Source organism: Limanda limanda, chromosome 3 (assembly GCF_963576545.1).
Source record: "Limanda limanda chromosome 3, fLimLim1.1, whole genome shotgun sequence".
Lineage (NCBI taxonomy): Eukaryota > Metazoa > Chordata > Actinopteri > Pleuronectiformes > Pleuronectidae > Limanda > Limanda limanda.
The window spans coordinates 29,710,475-29,719,025 of record NC_083638.1 but is presented as its reverse complement, the minus strand read 5'-3'; positions in this window follow the sequence as shown (position 1 = coordinate 29,719,025).

The following is an 8,551-nucleotide window of genomic DNA, read 5'->3' as shown; positions in this document are numbered from 1 at the left end:
TTTATCAGAATAAAAGTATAAATATATAGTATATTAACACGTCATTCTCTCAGATACAGAGATTTTACATACACATACATTCTAAACGTCAGTCCTTGTAGAATTGATGTTCTGTTCATTCTCGGTGCCTCCACTGACTCGCTGACATTACCATAAGGCTGTTCCATTAAACCAAGTCAACAGTCTGAAAGCCTCCACTTCTCCGATGATCTGCTGTCATAATTGTCTTTTACAGCATGGCTCACTAGTTCTATCCTCACTGCGTCAGCATAATAAACTAGAATAGCACTCAGTAGAGCGCATCGGCCCAGCAGTCCCCCTATGAAACCAGAGTTTTATTTGGATCTGCACCAAATTTCATAACTCATAGATTTCAGTCCCCTTAACATGTCTTGTTTTTTTTTTATCACAATCCAAAAATTACTGCCTTTACTGCCCGGCAAATTGGTGAAAAAGTCAAAAAACAAAGTCATGTCTCACAATGTTAAAGAAATCGCTCTTCTGTCTGGATCCACACCAAAATGTAATGATGAATTTCTTGGCCCATGTGTCATCCTTCCACTAAGCATCATGGAAATCCATTCTGTAGTTGTTGTATAATCCCGCACACTAATAAACAAACTGACAAACAAATGGATAGGGTTTTAAAGTTTGGAAGTGAAACCTAAGGTGGACAGTGACCAAGTTACCCCCAAGTGTCTGTTGTAACCATCACAGTTTCCAGCCAAACGTCCTGGTCCAGCTGACAATTGTACATGACTGCAAGAGTTGTGAGCACAGTTTCCTGTGCTATTGGAGATTATCAACAGTGTTTTGGGCTTGCTCCTTTCTGGTTTAACTTTTGGTACAAATGACGTGGTTTTGATAATCTTTCTTAACTGTTAAGTTTGTTCCTAACTTATCTTATTGTGTTTCGTTCTCATGTTGAACTGAGTTGAATGAAAGTTATTAAATCAATGCAGTTAGTAGGTTTAAGTAAGCAAGTAAGTAAACTACTTAAAGCAGTTGAACAAGGCTGAGAATATGATTTTTTTGTTATTGTCAACAGATCCTATCAAAGGGCCAAAACCAAGCCTATAATGTCAATAACAACCGGCCAAAACCCATATAGCTTTTTGAAACAAAGTTAAACAATTTCTGAGGTTTAGCAAACCTGTAGTAAACTGTGCATACATGGACTGAGGACTGTATTTGGAGCACTGCTGAGTATTACCAGCTGCAGGATGCTGTATGTGAGATTGACTCGAAGCAAACTGCAGTGCAGATGTTTGTCATAATGCAGAGGAAGGTCCCCAAAAGCACAGCAGCATGATTCATTGATGTTTTTCTTTTTTGCTTTATTTGACTGTAAAGAAAGAGACAGGAAAAATAGGGAGAGAGAAGTATGACGTGTAAGAAGAGTCCCCTGGCTACTGAGACGTCCTCACTGATGGGCTCCTAAATTGTGATTTGTGAATATTGGCTTTGATTGATTGATAACAATGGAACTGCTTGGCACAGACCAAAGACATGAATCAGGCTTTGGATGTGCAAATATTACCTGTCTCTAGGAACAATTCTTTGTGGGTCTTGACAAACCCTAATAATATGAGACTTATCCTTACAATTAGATGTTCAATTGGAGCCAACACTCACTGTACTAAAGTCACAAAAATAAAAGTATATATATATTGCACCCATAATGATGCATTATAGGTGTCACAAATTCTACATCTGTTTCATGCTACAACTACAGAACCAATCATCTGGGCCATATAAGGTTACAGCAATGACCTCTGACTGTCATAGGAACAATTGTGTTTTGTTGTGATTTATTGTGCCTTTTAGTTCAAAGTATTATTTAGGTTGAAGCTGCAAATTGACGATTTAACAAAAGATCAATATTTTGTTTTAGTCAGTAAGTGGGAGAAAAAACTTAATCACCTCAGTAGGTTTCCCATTGATGCAAATGCACATTTTTTATTTAACAGCTTGGGTGAACAGAGTATGTGAAGCAGCCATGTCATATATGTATAACTAAAGTTTTTTTAGCTAAAAAAATGGGCTGAGACACTTGATATGTATTTTAGGTGTGTACATATTTGTAGATGAGCACTGCGGAACCTGAAAACTGACATTTTTTAAAAGATAAAATCTATTTTTTGATAATCTTGTAGAAAGAAAAACAACTTACAACAACAAAAAACTTTGAATTGTAGATTGAATTTTTGGCTATGTTCTTATTTCCTCTGAATCTGTTTAAGGGAACTTATGGTTTTCAGCTAAAAGCGGCAAAATGAGCCACTTGACTTTAAACCAAAGCTGGTGGAAACATAACATGTTTGTCCTGATCAGTGCATTTATACTCTTATTAAACTTTGTAATGGGGGGTTGAGCATGGTATCGTGTCCAACAGCAGTGTGAGGTTTGCTTCATGTTTATTTATTCTTTAGAACATCGTAGGCAGTGTCATGTCACTACTTTGCTATTGTATTTTTGGTAATAAATACTGAGAAATTACCGACTTTGTCTCTGGTCATGTTTGTTACTGCGGTGAAATATTTCACTACACACAAAATATTCAACCTTTCTCTTAACTTGGGACTCCATTGAGGTAGAGACCTCATATACAATAACGCAGACCACAGAAAATACACACAATTTTTTAAGAAAACACAAATAAGAAGCAGTAAGAATTGCCCAAAAGGCAAATCCAGAGCAAAAGTTAAAGCCTTAGGAATAAATACAGTATATGGAATTTAATTGAAAAAAATTAATCAAGAATAAACAACAGCTGGAGTAAAAGTAAGCTGAGATTCAATATTAAAATTGCCCCTTAGAATTAAAATGACTTTTGATTAGATTCCATATATGAATGCTATACACGGTGCAGGTAAGTCCTACGTTAAACTGTCGATATTTTCGGACACGTGAAATATGACCCCACCTCTCATAGTCTAAGTCGTCTGACGGTCTGCTGAAAGGAGTTGAAATGTAACTCGTAAGTTAAACTGAGGTGGGAGTGTCAGTAGAAGAGAAGTGTTGACAGGAATTAGAGCCGCTTCAAGTGTATGAACTGAAAGGTGGTGTCAGTTCAAGTGTTAACTTAAGTGCAAGCCCTGGCTGCAGAGCAGCTTTAAATTAAAGAAAGACAGAATCAGTGAATGTGTCACTTGATGCGTGAGCGCTCGATGCAGCCGCAGCTGAGGAGCGGGAGATAAAAGCAGCTGAAATGTCAGTGTCACATCCTGCAGATAACGGCACAGGCTCAGAGGAACCCAACGCAGCCTCAGAGACTGGATGATGCTCTGAAGTAGCTTAAATGATAGACATCAAACTCACAGGCTGCGCAGTTGACAGGTTCACAGGGAAACACCCAGGTAGCTGATACACTGGGGAACATACTGGAACATAGTTGTCACTAGGGTTGCAAAGGGGTGGAAAGTTTCCGGTAAATTTCCGGAAACTTTCCATGGGAACTTTAGTTCGGGAATTTTGGGAATTTTGAAAAAAAAAAAATACGCAAATTAAACGCTGAGCAATAAAAACATCATTCAAAACACTATTTTAAAGATGTATGGAATGCAGCACACGCTGCACGTTGAATTTCAACCCTCCACTGTGCATTCTTCCATCACATGCACAGATAACTCCCAGCATCCTTCACTCTACAGCAGGGCTATTGAGGCCTGCTGTAGTGTGCAGGACTAGTCAGGTAAGTTTCAATGATATTACTGGGGAAAACATATTAGCATGCTGATTGAGGATTGTTCATCTGTTCATCTAGCCTATTTCCATTAATTTATCCATCAATTGTAAAATATGTTTACAGACGAATCCAATTGTTTGGCTAACTATTTATATCTCTGGCATTGCATTAGTGTTTTTTTACAAACTTTTTTCTCATCTTATTCTACAGAACAATGCCACGTGCACTATCTCATGTGTGGAGACATTTCACCCCATCCAATGTAGAAGGAAAGGCTGTGTACATTTGCAAATACTCTGCAAAGACCTATGTTAAGAATGACACAACGATGCAGAAGCATATAGTCAAGTGCCCAAAGTTTCCTCAGGGCTCAAATCAGCCTATGACAAAACAAAATGTTTATATTTATGTCTGTATATGACAAGGTAAATACAGTTAGTATAAGTCCCGTTAATTCCCGTATATTCCCGTATATTCCCGTTAATTCCCGTATATTCCCGTTAATTCCCGTATATTCCCGTTAATTCCCGTGGAAAGTTTCCAACTTTGAATATTCCCGGAATTTTGCAACCCTAGTTGTCACATAACTTTTACACATGATCTGACCAACACCTTTCAATGGGAAGTCTCTAACTGCTGGGAGCTCCAAAATCGACATTTGAACCAGCGCACGAGAGGCATCAAGCAGACTTCACTAGACTGATTTCATTAATCACAATTCATTGAGATTTGTTCTTGTTTTTCCACTTGCCATTTAAAGTCGAAAATGGGACTCAGTAGAGTTCAGACCTCCACTAATGCCCAACATGTAGGTATTTGACAGATCTGGATCCCAAAATACATGATGTAATATTCTCTTGGATATACTTGAAAAACGATCAGAGATCTGTCAAACCCGTCGGTCCCTGACTGAATTCCCATTATCTCACACATTGGTTGTAGTTGTAGATGTATTGCCCTATTCAATATCTTACCATGGGTGAGAATAAACACACCCCCTACGAAGACATATTTAAATCAGTTTAATCTAGATTATCATTCAGATCCGCACCAAATTGTACACAATCATAGATACCACCTCCTACCTCACCTTTTTTTAATCAAAACACATGCTTTACCCCTTGAGATAATAAAGCCCTGCAGTGTAAACAAAAGTGATGAAAAAAACAAACTTCAAACTTCTGCACCCTTAACCAGATCCACAAAATTCCGTGGATTTTCTCTCTTGGCCCATGTTACATCACTCCAGCAACCGCTTTCACTGTTCAGTTGTTTTTGTGCAATCTTTCTAACAAACAACACCAAAAATCCAATAGACGGGTCAGATGTGGAAAAAAAACCTTGGCGAAGATAATTATGAATATGCTTAACAGGTACTTTCTGAAAACCTTACTTTAATCATATAGGCCAAACATAATAATCTACCACATCATGACAGAGATATGTCAAATGACACATGTAAGCTGTAGGAGTTTTGAATGTTTCCATAGCAACAGGCGAAATGGCATATAGCCTAACTACCACCAATTGAAATCTGCAACGGCTCAGTTCACAAATCGAGAGGACGGATATTTGGATTCTGCCGCAGACACTCACAGTCTTATGGGTGTGTGCTCATTAATTGGCTGGTATATACCTTTCATACACAGACATCCACACACACAATTTACAATAAATATTTACATAAATCCTTTTTCAGAAATATATTTTTAATACATATTTACGCAACACAAATATAAAACATAGATTTATTCCTGTCAATAGATATATTGTATTATAAAGTACCTTTGAACTGTTTGATCTTTGAACTCCCTTTTAAATGATAGTCCTAACACACTGGGAGCAGGAGAACAGGCAGACCTGAGGTAAGTTTGTGGACAACACAGACATGTTTCCATTTACTGATACAATGTGCTGAGCTTGAGTCAAGAGAATGACCCAATACTGTGCTATAATTAAGTCATAAATCAGTGTGCATCATTACTCATTCACAGGTACAAACTGCTGTGGAAGCCCGGACTCGAGCAAACTAAATCAATCAATACATTTGTTAACATGATATATGACATGAGAATGATTTTCTCTTCTCTAGCATCAATTGTAGGAACCATCTTACTGTTCTTCATGTTGTTTCCTTAATTAACTAATGTTGTGTTGATACAAAACAGCTCTATCTTCTTTCAGGTGGTGGAGCCATGGTAGCGAAATCTCACCCTGTTTTTAAAGCAACAAATAATTAAAACCAAACTTACCAGAATCTAAAACAAAGATTTTTGACACCTGCAATTTAACTTTTTAGTTTGGCCCATGTCCCATACACCTACATGGAGGATGTGGGGTTTATGGTCTATTCTACAACCAGCCACCAGGAGGTGATTGGGCTGTCCTTTTTAAAATATGAATGAAGCAGGATATGAAGGATATCATATCGGGGAGTAATGGCGTACTGAGCAGAGAGTGAAGTCTCTCTCTGAGTGCTGTGATCTGAGCTTTTCTCTTCATTGTCTTGGTGGCTGGCTCAGCCGAACCATGTTCATGTTAGTGCATGTGGGCATCTTTAGACACATAAGAGTCCCTTTCTGTGAAACCAGTGGACACATTGATATTGCTTTTCCACTGTTACATCACAAACATTGTAAACATGCCCACCATGATTCTGTTAAACAACAGATACCTTTATCTTTATGGCATCTATGGGCCTTTACAGCACAGAACAGCCATGTTAACGATGCTGCCCATTTTAAAAGGCTGCTAGCCACAAGGCCGACTCGGAAAGAGCGTGCCTCGCTTGTAGCAGTAAGGCCATGGCATAAGGGGCCATTTGCATGTCTGTGCCCAGCGGCCCATTGTTTAATAATCCGTGCATGCCCTAATTTCTCCAAGCAAGCCCAATTTGTCCTTCGCCTGCTACATCCTACGCTTGGAGAAGACTTGTATTAGAGGAGTACATAAGATAGATTCAATCAGGAGAGACTTGATAATTTCTTTAACAAATTTATTTTTACAATTTACAAGAATGTAAAAATGTTTAGTGTTTGGCATCCTAGACCCCTGTGTGATGTCATCTCGGGATAGAGGGGGGCGGAGCAAAGCGCCGCACAGAAACACCCCCCCCGGGGTCTAGACACTGGTGGTGGTTCATCGTCGATTTGATGGCCCATGTATGGGTTTTGTCCTCGTGTGGCATCCTCTGTCCCCTCACAAGAGTAAGGAAAAACTACGAAAAACCCTTCTTGAAGGGAAAACGTAGAAACCTCAGGAAGAGCCGCATGCGAGGGATCCCTCTTCCAGGACGGACAGAAGTGCAATGGATGCCAGGAGTAATGGTGTGATGTCCGGCTGTAGCTGCCGCCTTGGCCCGTGATCCATGTTATCTGGAACCGGAAGGGGTGAGAATGATCTTCTTGGACTGGAGGAGATTGGGGTGGAGGAGGGTTAGTGCTCGTCGCTGAAGTGACACTGCTGAGGAAGAGAAGAGAGGGAACTTTTAAATTCTGACAGCTGCTGCTGTGACTGGCTGAAAGATCCCGCGCGGGCCTGATTGGAAGATTGGGAAACGCCCGCGATCAGCTGACAGACGCGGGTTAAACCCTCTGAGGCGTTCCCGAAATTTAGGACCGCCCGCAGTCAGCTGATCTGAATGCAGGTTAAGTCTTCCCTATTGAACTTACGCGAGCTTCATTAGGCAGAGATAGAATGTTTGTAATACCCTTTGCTGTGGAAGGGTTGGGTTAAATCAGGGGTGCCCACACTTTATAGGCTTGTGAGCTACTCTCGAAATGACCAGCTCAACAAGATCTACCCCCCCCCCGCGCACGTACCCCCTCTTTTTTCGCGCCAGGAAACACACTGAAAAATGATTTTAAACGATATAGATAACATATTTTATATTTTATATGATATAAATGATTAAATATGCATCCCATAGTTTGTATTCCCCTTCTGTTGTCCTGGAGATTTAATTTTACCAATTTTACCAATCACATTATTAAATGTCCCCCTCTGCACACAAGCAGTCATATAGATAAAAAGAGAGAGAGGGGGGGGCTACGTATTCTCCACATAGGTTTGAGTGGAGAATACGTAATTTACCCTCCACACCCGACATAGCAAACAGTGGAGAAGTTCTTGAAGATGGATGACATTAAATTAATAATTTAAGTGGAGAAGTACAGTGAGCTGTATGATCCTCCAGAGGTGGGACCAAGTCATTTTCTGGCAAGTCCCAAGTAAGTCTCAAGTCTTTGCCCTCAAGTCCCAGGTCAAGTCCCAAGTCAAGACAGGCAAGTCCCGAGTCAAGTCCAAGTCCCGCAGTTTGAGTTTCGAGTCCTTTTGATCACAGAGTAATAATATATTTACACAGATCTTGTATGCTTTTAAAAACTGTATTTATTTATTAAAACAAGTGCAATTGAATTTTTGGTCCACCTTTAGAGCACTAGTCTACAAACTTCTTGTTGAGTAGAGCTCATTCGGGTTCACTTTGCAGTGAACAGCAATCCAGCACAGCTGAAGAGTCACCTGCAGGCAGCCGAGGCAGGTAGGCCAGTCGGCTATTGAGTTTCAGGCAGTGTTGTCCATGAACGAGTTAAAAAGAATGCGTTCTGAAAGTTGCAATTCCGTTTTTCAACTTTTTTTTGTTGAGGGGGGCGGCTCTTGCATATAGCACCAAATGTGCTAGGGCCGCCCCTGTGTAGCGCAGTGATTCTCCCACCGGTGCGGCGGCATAACAGGCGCGCGACCGGGAGGAGAGAATGCGAGGCGGATCTAATATTATAGCGAACTAATGTTTTGACGTCCGCATCTCTTTAACGGCGGAGCAGTAAACAAATCGCTCTTTCGCCGTCATCCACTCAATGCAGC